Source organism: Tachypleus tridentatus, chromosome 9 (genome assembly GCF_004210375.1).
Source record: "Tachypleus tridentatus isolate NWPU-2018 chromosome 9, ASM421037v1, whole genome shotgun sequence".
In the NCBI taxonomy this organism is placed as follows: Eukaryota; Metazoa; Arthropoda; class Merostomata; order Xiphosura; family Limulidae; genus Tachypleus; species Tachypleus tridentatus.
Genome location: NC_134833.1, coordinates 90,132,477 through 90,147,762, shown reverse-complemented (window position 1 = coordinate 90,147,762; position 15,286 = coordinate 90,132,477). Strand labels below are relative to the sequence as shown.

Below are 15,286 nucleotides of genomic sequence, written 5' to 3'. Positions count from 1 at the left end.
TTTCCAATGCCTCCATTTTTTATCCCATACCATCAATAAATATAATTCAAACAAAAGATGGGTTTAAATTTCAATCTCTGTTTATCACAAAAACCTTATCTGAAATCACCAAAAATTAATTAAAATCATTATAAACTCAATATTTTTATATATCATCATGGTAAGTTTTCACCATATACTTCATGTTTCTCTAAATTTTAGTCAAATTAGAAGAACACAAAACCTTTTAATTTGCTGTATACATTGTATGGGAACTTAGAAATTTGTTATGACTGTGTGAAACAACTCTTGGAATGTAGTACAAGTTCATCTTATGACACCAATTTTAGAGCTGTTTTCTAGAAGCTGTCCCTGTCTTTGCACACTTTAAGTGTAAAGCATCTTTTATTATTTAAAATATTCAAATAGCAAGATTTTGTTATGATGTTCTTTATTTTAATAAACTGTATCTTGATAATTTGGTGCAACCTCCTGATGGGTGCTGAGGTATGTTGACTGGCCATAAAGGTTACTTGTAAGTTTCTTTGTGAGCTATTTCCAAATGACAAAACTTGTTACAACTTATTATTCAGAAATTATAACATTACAAATTAACAGTTGCCACTAAACTATAAACTTTTTTAAAATACTTGCAACCGGTGTGACCTGGAGAGAGATAGCCTTTCACCAGGTAGTTTTCAGATGACCAGAAAGTGTCAGTCTATTCATGGCTGTTGATGTAGAGTATCACTGATATCACATATTAGTCAACTGTATGTTAGCTTACCTTTGTCCAGTGCAAGGCTATATGTACTGTCTTGTACATTTATTCTTGCCTTGCCTTTAAGATCCTTGAGCATCTTGGTATTAGCAGTCTACTTATTTGGAGTGACTAGTTTTTAACCAAAATAGCACAACCTTATATAGTGTGCCCCAAAAAAATGTACACATTTTAATGTGACCCCAAAAAAAGTACAAAATCTAGTGACTACCAAATAATGAGTATATTTGTTTGAAGACTAATGATAAAAGTTTGTTTTATAACCCCTTTTCACACTACACTTTCAACATATCTTCCATGTTTACTGATAACAGCAGTTATTTAAGACTACTGTATTATTAATCATTTCAGGGAATGTTTGTTGGGAAATGTTCTGAATTTTCCAGCAGATATTGTCCAGAGATCATTAATAGTCCAAGGTTTGGGGGTTAGATGACAAATCAGGTGAATATGGAGGCCATATAATACCCTCACAAAGATAAACCAGTCACTGTTAACCAGGTTAACTATCATCAAATGAATTTTACCTTCCTGAACTATGTAAACATTCTCGGCAATGAAATGGAGATATTTACACGAGAGCACAGCTATTTCAGCAGAATGGACGACTACTACATCCTGGAAAACAACATATTATATTTGTGAAAAGTTCCCAGACATATGGCTGATTTCATAAAGGACATGTAACTGCACTTTCTGACCCAAGATATTCATACACTCAGATCATAAAGTTAATGATAATGTTATGTTGTGTTTATGTTACATATATAGGTAACACAGTATAATTTGGGCTTTTAACTTTTATTATGTTTAAGATGAATGTTGTTTCATTGTAGTTCATGCACACTTGGTAAAGGTTAGGAGAATTCAGATTTCACAAAAGTATTCACCTCTCTGCAGAACTGAAAAAAATATTTGTGGATATGACAAACCTTAAAAAAATCCATTTGTACTTCACCAGTCTGGATTCAATCAATGTTAGATTATAATCATCTACCACTTGACATTTGAGTATGCCAACAGTGCATGTTTTCCTCAGCACAACCTAGTTTCAGACATGTTTTTTTCATAACTAGTTGTATAATTTTTGCACTTGTTATTGTTGAACTTTTTGTTGTTATTTTAAATTTTAGTCTTTCTTCTTTATTTTTTAATTTTAAAGGATTGAAGATACAAAATTTAAAAAAAATACAATTTCTTAACGAATTATGATCTTTTCTGCCATCAATTTGATCTTTTTCTCTTAAACAAATTGAGATTTGGGACACATCTGATGTGGCTTTTGTAAGAGGAATATTTCCAATCATTATTCTTCAAGTGCTTACAATTTCATTATTCCATAAATGACTGAAGCCCTTGTACAGTAGAAATGTCATGCATATTTAATAAACAAAAAAATGAATAATTTTATGAATTGGCTTAACCATAAATTTGCATATCTGTGTTTCTGACATCTCATAACCACTTCAGAACAAAGCTAGTTTTTTACAATTTCAATCATGAATGAAAGCATTTTGTTGGTCTGTGGTGCTACTGCCTGTCAAGTTTTCATAGGGCCATAATTCTTTACAATAGGTGTCTGTAACTTGTTAATGATAAATTTCAATAATAAATGGAAGCATATAATCCACTTGTATGAAAATAATATATTAAAAACAAGTCAAACATATATACAAAATGGTATTACACTATTGGTTATCACAGTTATACACAGAGTTTTAATTGTTTTTTTTTCATCAAAATCTATAATGTGGTTCAGGTACTTTAAAATACTCTTTGAGAAGATAAGTTACTATTCTCTGTGTTTGTTACAGGCTGTGAAACTCTTTAAATGCCATCTATCATGGCTGAACTCGCACACAGTTTAACTTTATTTTATTTTCGTTAACTTCTGTATCTGCACACATTTACAATGTGACAGACATATAGAAATATCTAGACCTCTAGTAACAATATTATACATGATAAAAGAACCTTAGAAGCTTCAAGTAAGATGACATCAACAATATTATAAAAGCCAAGTACAACAATTAAATTACATAAACAACATATGGTTTGTACAGAGTTAGATAATGAAACTTGTTATCATTATTGCTTTTAAATTACCTAACTTTTGGCACTTGTTATGAATACTAAGTAATCATTAAATAATAAATCGCTAAATAATATTCTGCATATTCAACACTGCCATTATACACAAAATTGCTCAATTGTTTTACCTTTGGATCTAGAATTCCCAGCCTTCTGGTTCTGTTGTTTTATCTGTCCAACTGTTCTTACCCTCTCTCTTTGTTTCCATTTTTTCTTTCTGACAATGAGAAGGTAATCACGTTTTAGTTCTTTGCCACTTTGATTACATTGCTATGTGACATTCTTTCTCTTCCATCAATGGTTTTTGCTGAATCTCAGGCTACCTTGATACATGATATTTCTTCTTCTAACTATTTTCTGTCTTGCTATTCTGAAATTTGTTTATGTTGAGACCATTCTTTTCTAAACTTCATACTGTATCTTAGCTATCTCGTCCTCCCAACCCTCAAGAATCTTATCCTATGGATAATTCTTCTTTCTTTGGTTTTCAGTCCCTTCAACTTCTTTTTCCATCTTGAAGATCTTCTTCTTGGTCCCTTTCTTGTCCTAAAGCTGTTCATTTTCATCTTGCTCCTTTTTTTCAGAAACTATGTTGTGACCCCAGCAGCTTCACTGGAGAAATTGCACTTACTTGTTTTTTACCTTAATCTCCATTTTTTCATTCACAGTGTCACAGTTAACTTGATTTTTTTTAATTTCTGGAACTTGCTTAGTTAGGATTCCTTACTTTCATAGTTTGTCTTCTTCCTTTTTATTTCAGAAACCTCAGTGTGGAACCTTTGATTTGTGATGATGTTTTAGGCAAGTTTCATATACACCAAAAACTTAAGATGAATCACCTTATTAACACCCATCTCTGCTAACTTTGATTTCTATCTTTTCTTGATTTAGGTGTTTCGATGGTTCTCTTGTAGGATTGAACCTCTTTTACTATATTTAGGCAAAGTGTTTGTGGAGTCTGGTGGGATCTTAGCTCTCCCATTTAGTACATCTGTAGATTTCCTTTACAGAAACCTTCAGGCCATAGAAGAACTTTCTGTGTCCTTCCACACTCAACTTATCCCCTTCCTCCAGGTTCTTTGTGTTGTTGGTACCTGGAAGAGACCTACCTTCTCTCCTTGATCTGAATACCATGGAATAAATCCTATACCTCACTTTATGGTTTTAATTCTATCATTTTGTCATTCCTAAGAAGGCAGGATAATTGTGACCTATCATGATGTATGATTCTTAAATCGACTTTTTTTTTTTCCATTTTTCAATCAAGGTTGACAAATTTCTTTTTTCAATCTTCAGTTGGTGTTCTTTTTTTGGCTGTGGATGACTAAGGTCAGTGTTGGATGCATTTCTTCTCAGTTTGTCTGACTGCCCATCATTTCTCCTGCTGTAGCAATGATGACTAGAACTTTCATTTGAAAGCCATTTCATTTGGGTTGGCTATGGCTCTGTATGTTTTAGAGGGTTTCTGAAGGATTCACAAGGACAATGCATACATTAGACATATATTTCCTCTTTTTACTTCTTTCAAATAACAATCCTCAATTATGATATCCTTTCTTCTTTGAGATTCATCTTAATTGGTTGGTTGGTCAAGCTTCTCATGTCCATCTTAATCCCACCCGGTATCTGTTTCATTGGGGAGACTTTTTAAACTTACATATAGGGCTCAATTTTCTCATTTGTGTTCATGAGGCATGGAGCTTCTTATCAGCAAAGTTATAATGTCTTGTGTAAGTTTCTCTTTCTTTGGGGACTCTATTATCTCAAGTAAATTGTTAGGGTGTCAGGTGACTTTGTGGTAGAACACTGGATCTGGAACTGTTGAGCTAGTTTTGAATCAGTGAAATACCACAGACTATTTCCTGAATTTTGTGTCATGGGTACATTATAAAAGTAGAAGTCAATCCATTAGCATTGGTGATAGGGTGTTGCTGGCTGGCCATCTATCATTTTGTTAGTAATTTAACATTAATGATGAAAATCTCTTGAAAATACTCTAATTCACCCTGTTTAGTTGATTCTGGCTAATAAGTGGAGTATATCCAGGGAAAAAAAATGGAGTCTTTGTTAATCTGAAGATGACCTAGGAAGGTCAAAACATTGTTCTGTACTTTATTTTAATTAACGTTTACCCATACCAGCCATCTTTAGAATGTATTTATGCATTTTTACTTCAAGTGGGTTTATTGTCATAGTGAATCGTGTTCTCGCATATATCTCAATTTTTTTCTATACCTCTTGTTTTCCTTATGTCGCACAATTCTAGACATCCATATTCTTGCATCTCACCCTGACTTCCATGTGTTCATAGACATTTTGAGAGAATCATTGCATTGATCTAGCTGATTTCTGAGAACTCAAAGAAGCATGTTGCCTTGTGCTAACTAGATTCCCTTCTACATACTTGGAATGTTTGCCAGCTCTACATGCAGTGAAAAATAATATTTTCCCTGAGTGTAAGTTAACATACAATAGTATCATTATGAATAGTAATATTGGCCGATTAGAATTTTATCTAAATCTAAGTTTGGCTTAATTCTGCTAGTGAATATATTTTGTAATGCCTGAAAAGAAAAATATTTGGGCTTGATAGCAGCACATTATGAGACCATTGCAAAAAGGTTGTCAGAGTAACATGGAAGCAAGAGGCAGTCTATTATGAACTACTATACTGAATATAATGTATAGTGGTGATATACATATATAAATAATTATGTGGGTGTAGTTTTGCACGTGTATATAAATGTTATATAAAATCATTTGTGCATGTTGTGTAACAAAAATGAATTAATTATATGCAGAAGACGACATTAGACAACATGCACATGGAAACAAATTTGATCTTGACATTAAGATTTTGTGATGCAACATTATCTGTAATAGTTGAGCTGGAAGATTATTTGAAAAACATGTTATTTTCATTGACCCCAGTAAGAGAATGTTTCAATGCTAACCCTGAAATATTTAGCAGGTAGTGGGTTTTCATGTAAGAGATAGATGTAATAAAGAAACACACTACTTATGAGGTAAAACTCAGTTTTACATAATGTTTTTTATAGAGTAGTACAAGGTTAGGTGAAAGTATTGGTAGTATGTATATGAGTATCATGAATCCTAGTTTAGATAACATAAAGAATATAAATCTATTATATCCAGTGTTTTATTTGGTTATGACATTATAACTGGATGCTTACTTAGCATTCTTTCAGTAAAAAAGTTTAGTAATAACCTGAAAAGGTAGGCTTTAAAATACTAGATGCTTTGTAAGCCACAACAAAAATAACTACTGAACATGTAGCTGAAAGAAGTTTCCTCAAGAAAGATAATATAAACATTAGAAGATTCTAATGGTTGAAAGAAAGGGTTAGCATTATATGATCTGAACATTTAGAAACTAGCTGTAGTCTTGACTCCATTCTTTCATGATGGAATTGTCTTCTATCCAGTAACCAGGTAGTAGAAAAAGGGAAGAGGAATGATGCCCAATTAGAGAAAAAACTGTCACCTATTGTCCAGGAGGGACAACACTGGACAACACATTTGAAGATATTGGTCAATTGAAGTCTAATGAAGCTTGGAAATTGGGATTTTCTCAAGCCATAGTTATACTTCTTTTCTTTTACGTGTGCTATAGGCTATAAATTGTAAGACCCCTTAAACAGCCCTATTACATGAATCTGACTCATGCTGGTTGCCAACCAATCAAGACTGTGGAAGTTGAAACCAGATAAGTAGTAATGTTTTTTTTGTTGTTGTTTTTTTTGTATCATGTTTCATTTTATGAATATTTATTGTTGTTATTGTATATATGTATTTGTGTGGGTGTTTTCTTGAATTTTGTAATTGTTTTTCTGGTAAAGCTAGAATATTTTTCCAAGCCTGTTCCTTTGGCTGTGGTTTCGCTAGATAGTAGATAGGGACAGTGGGAATCTCGTTAATCCATTCACGCTTCACTAATTAGATGACGAGGCATTTGGCTACCTTAAGAGAGTCATAGTTACTCCCGCCGTTTACCCACGCTTGGTTGAATCTCTTCACTTAGACATTCACTAAAAGGTTGTTTTTTATTTTGGTTTGTTTGCCCACCACAGATATTGAAACCTGGCTTCTAGGGTGTGAGTCCACAGACATACCATTATTACACTGAGGAGCTTTTATTTTGATATATATATATATATATATACACACACACACATACATATATAGTTTTAATGTTGTTCTTGCATTGGGTGAGTTTTTAAAAATAATGTGGTAAAAAATCCAAATATTAAAAAAAATAAAAGCTTACTGGTACAAATTCACGATTAGTCAATAGTGTAACTGCATGCATGTGAGAAGTAACACTGAGCAAAATACTTCCTTTGAATTCTGGTTATACCAACTGAAAACAAATCACAATGATTCAGTGACTTATTGATTTTTGTATTATTAATCTACTCTAATCACTTAAAATTCTTTACTTTGCTAGAACTGTGTAATGTCAAATTTAGAAATTTCTAGGCTTACTCCCATAAACATGTTTAATCTTAACATTATGCACTCACCAGAAAACATATGAATTAAAACATTCAAATATAGCCCACATCATTCTCTTAATTGTTGATTGTGAGGACCCTTGAACATCCCTAATACAAAAATAAAACAGTACACTACACTAAACTGTCCATTCACTTAGCCTATTTTTGGTGGTGTTTTCTTCTAAGGTCAGTGGCATACAGATGGGATGGTCTCTTATCCCTTGTCTTTACCTAAGTGTCTTGTAGTTGTAGAGATGGCAGAGTACTGTTTACTAGTATCTTCTCATTCCCAAAATGATAAGCCTTACAGTAAGCATAATGAATCCCATAGTGTCCAATACATCCTTGGTTTTGGGCTCTAAGGAGCAACTGTTTACCATAAAGCCATTTCTGTATAATTCTTGACCCACTGAATGATTGATTTGAAACTCATAAATTTTATCTGTGCATCTTTTAGTTGATTTTTCGACCACTATTTCTTCATTATCACTTTTAGAAATATAGCAGGAGCATTCATAGCCTAAATGGTATTAGGTTGTCCAGAAAGAAATGTTTTTGAACTGCAAAGTTTGGAAAAGGATAAACCAGTGTTGTAAAACATTCTTTAATCAAAGTAAGCACCATTTGCTTCAACTCTTTTTGTTAATGTGTAACAATGATGTTTATGTCCCAGCTATAGAAATCAGAGTTTCTATGGTCAATGAACTCCCTGAGTCAGTCCTTCCAGATGAATAGGCATAATTCTTTGTGTATTTATCCACTATATGGTAGTCCATGTACAGCCTTGCAGATCTATACTTCTTTTTTCACAAGTACAATAGGTGATGCTCAAGAAGTAGTATTTAATTCTTTCACTCCTTTCATCTCATTGAAAACTTAAGTTTGTTTTCCAGGTAGGAGTATCTGCCTAAATGAGGTATTGATGATTTATTTTCAGTATCAGTCTTGTGAAATATTTTATTTATTCTCCCTAAATCATTGCAGAAGATGCCTTGATATTCTGTGAGCAAGTTTTATACAACTCTTGGCATTGATCAAACTGTAATACCTCCACAGCTCCAGTCATACAACTTTTGTAAATAAGTTAGCAAATTATTTTTGAGGGTTTGACATCAGACTTATTATGATACATGTTTACTCAAAAGAATTTATTTCTGTTGTTCTTCAATATGACAATACTAACTGTACAATCTCACATCTGGCAAGGTCCCTATATAATTTAACTGAAAATTTATGGTTTATTATGTTCATAGCTTTAATGATGGACTCTTTAGATTAACAGAAATTCTACTAACCATTAGTCCATCAGGATAAACTGGAATGTTTGGTTTTGTTATGGAAGAGTCATTAAATGTAAATAATTTTTTAACAAGTGCAAATATAAATATTTCACTTCTTAATAGCATGATAACTGTTATTATTGTTATCCCAGGAAGTTCAACCTCAGATGTGTTAATTGTCCTGTGGTCCATGTGGACTTTCTGATTATAGATTATGAAGCTAGCTTGGCCTCTGATTCATATATCTACATGATGTCAGTTCCTCTGTTCTCTTTTCATTTATGGAGGTAATTTTCACCCTCTACTTACTATATCAGGTCAAATTGTACAACCTGTATAACCAGGCTTCCCATATTAAAACTCAAGAATTCTTAGGCTGTTGTTTTTTTAAATAATGAACTTATTATCTCACTTGTTGTAGATGGGATAATTTCAGCTGAAGAATGCCCTATAAATCTACTTAATTCATGTTTTCCAATGTTTGGGTAGCCCTTTGTTGTTGCTTTAATCTAGTGACATTGAAGACCCATTCTTAGGTTATTGTCTTCTTGGAATTCAAATAGCTATTGATCCTTTACAGTCTAGGCTTTTATGGCCAAGTTTATTACATCTTTAAAAGTTTCCTTTTTTCAATATCCTTTGAGTGTACTTCTTCATTATAAGCATTTGTCCACAGTTCCTAACTAAAGGTCAATCCCACTATTCATTGGTAAAAGAGTTGACAGTGGGTGGTGATGACTAGCTGCCTTTCCTCTAGTTTTACACTGCAAAATTAGGGACAGCTGGTGCAGATAGCCCTCATGTAGTTTTGAGCAAAATTCAAAACAAACAAACAAACAAGGTACCTGTTTATGGGTATGTTACTGTTCAAACTTAAGACAGGTCGTAACCTCCTGTTATTATATGACTTACTATTAAAGAACAAGGTAGAGAATCACCTCTCACAGGCAAGAACAGTTGTTATTTCCAGGTAATGACAACAGATCAAAAGTAAACTGAATAAAATCAATTGAATTGTTTAATTGATCAAGTATATATGAAATGTACATTTGTACTGACCAAAGAATAAACTCAGTGTATATACTTTAATATTATAAGAAAATAAAAATACATGATATATTCAAAGAACACCCTTTTTTCTCTTTTGAACATTATGCTTTCTTCAAGTCAATACATAGTTTTAACTCTTGAAATTAATATACTTCCTGATCAATGATAACATTAACCTCTTTTAATTCTTGAAAACACTTTTGAGCCACACAGAATTTACATCATTGAACAAAGAAAACCATTATATAATTAAAATTTCACCATATTAAATACCCTTTAACACTGATCATAGCAAAAAAAAAAAAAAAAAAGCACTTTAACACTAATCAATTTAAGGCATAACAGAACAAAAAAAAATCGTAATTAAAATATAACTCAACAATTAAGTATACCAAAATTACATTGGCATACCCTTGAACATTGAACCATAATGTCACAGTGTAAGATTAGAGGGAAGGCAGCTAGTCATCACCACCCACCGCCAACTCTTGGGCTACTCTTTTTTCCAACGAATAGTGAGATTGACCATAAAAATATAATGCTCCCACAGCTGAAAGAGCAAGCATGTTTGGTGCGACGAGAAGTTATTTTTAACTTTGACGATTAGAATCTACTAATATTCACATTTTTCTTTGGAGACCTTCTTCCAGTTACAATTTCAGCACTAGCTTTGGTGAAATTTACAAAGTTTTGTCTCATGAACGTTGCTTTACATTTCCTCCTAGTAGATTCACACTTTGTGTTTTCATGCATCTTAAACTGGAGGAATGTTATGGAAATATGTAGAAAACTGTGTGCATTACAAGGGAAGAATTTGACCCTAGATACCCACTCAGTTAAAAAAATGGAGCCCAATGGGGCTTTATTTACATTATACATCAAGGAAAACAAATTGGAGTCCAGTTAGCTAAAGCTGACTGTTAAATCCACCCCTGTGCATTACAAAATATTTCAATATGAATGATTGAAACTATTATATTACAATCAAATAAAACCCTGGCTACACAAAATTTATATTTGTTTACATTTAAGCTAGTGTCATTAAATATATATATGACTAATAATTTCATCTATAAACATTTTGATTTGATTTAACTAAAGTATTATATACCATTCGTACATAAAAGTAAAAACTGTATTTTCAAATGCAATCCATCTGTTTCACTCTAATTCTTTCATAAAAAATTCACAACCTGCTGAATGTTTCTTATGTCAAAATTGAAGTGTTTATTTAGAATTATTAATGAAAATAACAGAAATACTGTATGTTCAGATACAGGTTGATATTTGATATGATTTCTTTTTTTCAAACTACAAGATCTGATATTTAAAATAGGAAAACAGAATTATTAAGATTCATAAGGTTTTCAAAAAAATTATGTTATTTCTCAGTTAATATATTTTGCTGCAAAAATTATGAAATTATACAGTTAATAAACATAAATTTCAAATCAGTGGAAGTAATGAGCTTGTTAACACCATCAAACCCAAACTGATTTAAATAAAGCTTACATGTGATTAACATATCTTATTTATTAAGCTAATGATCATTTACAAATTTTCTTGTATGTGGAGTTTATTTTGGGGCAAAACCATCACTGGACAGTATTTGGTATGGCCTCTAGCTGTATTACAGACAGCTCGTATACGGTGTGCATGCTCAACAGGGACACCAGGGTATGAGCTGGAATATCTCGTCATGAAGAAAGGGCAGTCTAGTAAAGGCATTGTTAGGCTGATGAAGTGTGTTGATAATGAAAGAGGTACCTCTGCCCAGAGGTTCTGTACTGGGTTTCATATCTGGTGATACTAATCACTCCACATGTTCCACTTTCCTGCTATTGAAAGGAATTTTGGATTATTGCTGCTCTGTGTGGGCTGGCATTATCATCTTGGAAAACAAAATTTCCCCCGTAAGGCTCCTCTAGCAACTGAAGTAAGTTTTCTTTTAATGTACATTGTGCAGATGTTAATCGAAGCTTCGATTAATGATGCAAAAGCCACTCTTATCCCTATAGTGGAATGCACCCCAGACTGTCAAACCACCATTTCCATCTTGTACTTTTGGCTGGATGTAATCACTGTTGTAGGCCTTATTAACTTGTCTTTACACACTCACGTGGCCATCATAATATAAGACTTCAAAGTTGACTTCATTTCTTAGCCCCATATGTTACCAGTGTTTAGGCTACCCTATTATATGCCCTTTTTCTCATTGAAAATGTCAATGGCCGTGCCCTTGGGTCATTTTGGACTTTCTTGAGGGACACCTTGTACCTTGCACGATAATCAACCTTTAATACTTATATAGTGCATATATTATAACTAAAAATACGATTCAATATCTCAGAAAGCAAGAAATTTTACTTTCTTTCAGTCATTGATTTCTCAATTTCCTTGTTTATGGAGGCTAACTACTGCCCTTCGGTTCACTTACTTCACCATTTAGTGCCAATTTCTTACTTACTAGAGAGATATCTTCTTTTAATGCACACCATCAACTAATATTACCTTCAATTTCTTTCAGCTAGAACTGAAGTTAAGTTACCCTGATTGATGAAGCTCTTGGAGTATTATATAGACTATACCATTCGGTCTAAAATCTACAAGATACCACAGCACCTTAACGACCCTTCTTACATATTATAATTTATCTTGGATGAGTCTCCGATTTGTTATGCTCCGTATGTTATGATTTCGAATAGTCGGAAATCTTAATTTGAATTTTGAAGTTAATTAAATGTTAATATGTATGAAATTTATTATATTTACCAACAAAACTGATACACACAATTTTCTTTCTTAACAAAATGTATTTTGATGAATGAACAACGATACAATTTATAATGTTTTTTTACAAATATTAGTTTATATATGAGAGTTTTATAAATTTACAAATTACACTAAGTCTTGTGGCTGATATAGAACTAAACATTTTATCTATATCTCAAAATGGCTGGTATGGATATTAACATTTTTACTAATGAGGAGAGAACAACATTTTGATCTTCAGATTAAGATAACTTAGGAAGATCAAACGTTGTTCTCTCCTTATCAGTAAAAGTGTTAATACCCGTAAAAGGCATTCTGTGATACATTTTTATTTCAAGTGGGTTTATCGTCATCGTTGAACATTTTATCGATGAGCCAGGTCCACGATGAGCAACTTAATTCTGGGTTGACATTGTTACACCTTGTTTAAGTTAACTAGCTTGGCTTACCTAAAGTCGCTGACTTTTTACTGATGAAGATATGGTTTGGTTTGTTTGGAGTTTTGCTCCAAGATGTCTCTAATTTAACAGTCTAAGATTAGAGGAAAGGCAGCTAATTATTACCACTCACCGCCAACTCTTGGATTTGACCGTAACTTTTAACGCCCCAACGGCTGAAAGGGCAAGCATGTTTGGTGCGACGGGGTTTCGAACCCGCGACTCCAAGATTAGGAGTTGAGTGTCTTAACCACTTGGCCATCCATGCCAGGCCTGATGAAGCTATGTAATGTCCTCGTAGAAATACTAAGGTCCGAAGTTAATTTGTTAAAGTTGAATGGTTTGTAATGTTCAAAATCTGTAAACGCTCGTGGCAAATTCTGTAGTTTTCCAGTTAATACGCATTAGTCCAATTACAACTTCCGAGACTTACTTGCTGTAGCTGACCAGTAGTAATAACTGTCTCCTAGCGCATTGATTTATGTAGTGTAAGGCGAGATTCTTGAAGGTTCAAGAATGTTCGAAAACACGTAAACCACATTGTTGATTCTTGTTCTCGAGATTGTTCTATGAATTTAGAGAACAGGCGATACTTACGCAATACACATTCAAAAATATAGGTCACGTGCATAAAAACTACACTAAAATAAACGTAAGTATTAAAATAAGCAAATAATGGCAAGTCTTTTACATCCCCACTTGTTCATGCTTCACTCACACTGAAGTTGATTGTCAGAGGGAGAACCTAATCAACCATCCTGATTTTTCTCTTTCCTGAGTTCGTAGCCATAGGAAGTAAAAAAGTAAATGAGTTTAGCACTGGCAAAATCTAACATCTAGAACTTTACCTACACCTACAACTTTCTCACCAAACCGTTTCTCTTCAATAAACGATTCCTCAACATGATTGTAAGCCCTTTTACTTGTATAAAATGTCATTTTGGAAGCTATGAAGTTTTCTAAAACTTGTATATCACAAGAGTATGGATAAAAAGCAATATTTATATCAAAGAAAAAAATTCGGAATTAAGATGTCTCAGTCACGGCAGAAAAGTTTCCCCCTTCCTATCTGGAATATTCAGATAATATTGAATTAACTGAAAAGCAATGGTATGCGTACACTTAGTAACAAAAGGTCCGATAAGGTATCTATTACGAAGTAATCCTAGGTTATTTGATATTGAGTGAGCTTGAGAAAAAAAAGAGATTGGACATTATGTAAAAGACAATAAAAACTATCTCAAGTTATACTCAAAACCACAATCAAAATAATATGTACATGACAAAGGACATTGCCTTTAGTGTGTTATATATTATATAGCTAGCTTTTTATACTCTTATACTTACTTACAGGTTAAAGTTTAGGAGAGCATTACTTTTGTGTTATTTAAATGGACTATGTCTTTTGATATTGGTGTCGTATTATAGTATCAATTAAAAATTCGTTATTTGTTCTGATTATATGCCAGTTTCACTTAACACATGGTTGAGAAACCGTTAAGTCTGTTTGTTTGTTTTTAATTTCGCACAAAGCTACTCGAGGGCTATCTGTGCTAGCTGTCCCTAATTTAGCAGTGTAAGATTAGAGGGAAGGCAGCCTAGTCATCACTACCCACCACCAACTCTTGGGCTACTCTTTTACCAACGAATAGTGGGATTGATCGTCACATTATAACGCCCCCACGGCTGAAGGGGCAAGCATGTTTGGCGCGACGAGGATACGAACCCGCGACCCTCAGATTACGAGTCGCACGCCTTAACACGCTTGGCCATGCCGGGCCTACTTGCATATAAGGAACATTGCATTTAATCTACTCTGTAACCTCGAATGAACAGTATGATCTAGTATTTATTTGTCAGTAGTCACTCCTATGATCCAGGAACGGTAACTGTGCTGTGTATATAACAACAAGTTTACACATTGTGTTTTGTGTTGAATAAAAATTATTAATTTTGTGTGACTCTTTGTGTCAAGTCTCGTTACTTCGTATTGGATAGATACAGTTAATAGGAAATTTAATACTGTTGCAGAATTGATTTTTCAATGAATCAATCTCTTGCTATCAAGTAAAGCTTTAAAATAAATTCATTTCACCATAATATATACCACACTATGTAGAAAGAAACGATTTATATTTTGTATACAAACTAAAGGTTTTTGCTCAATAGTGAACATATGCAAAATATCTTATAACTAGTATAATTAATTATGATACTACTCTACCAGCTTAGAAAAGGCATTAAACAGAAAAAAAAAAAATTAAATGGCTTATATAAATGGTGTTCCTATCACGACCGTGTTTGTCAGAGACATGATACATTCTGTATTGAGTAAAATGTGCCGTTGGCAATAGACATGGCAGATAAAGAGCAGTTAAG

At 33.1% G+C, this 15,286-nt stretch overlaps 1 protein-coding gene across 6 annotated transcripts in view; it reads left to right on the top strand.

Moving 5' to 3' along the window:
- The window catches only part of LOC143225718 (protein FAM161B-like), a 45,547-nt gene that overhangs the window by 26,114 nt on the left and 4,147 nt on the right, over positions 1 to 15,286 (top strand). The gene's annotated exons all lie outside the window — the stretch shown is intronic.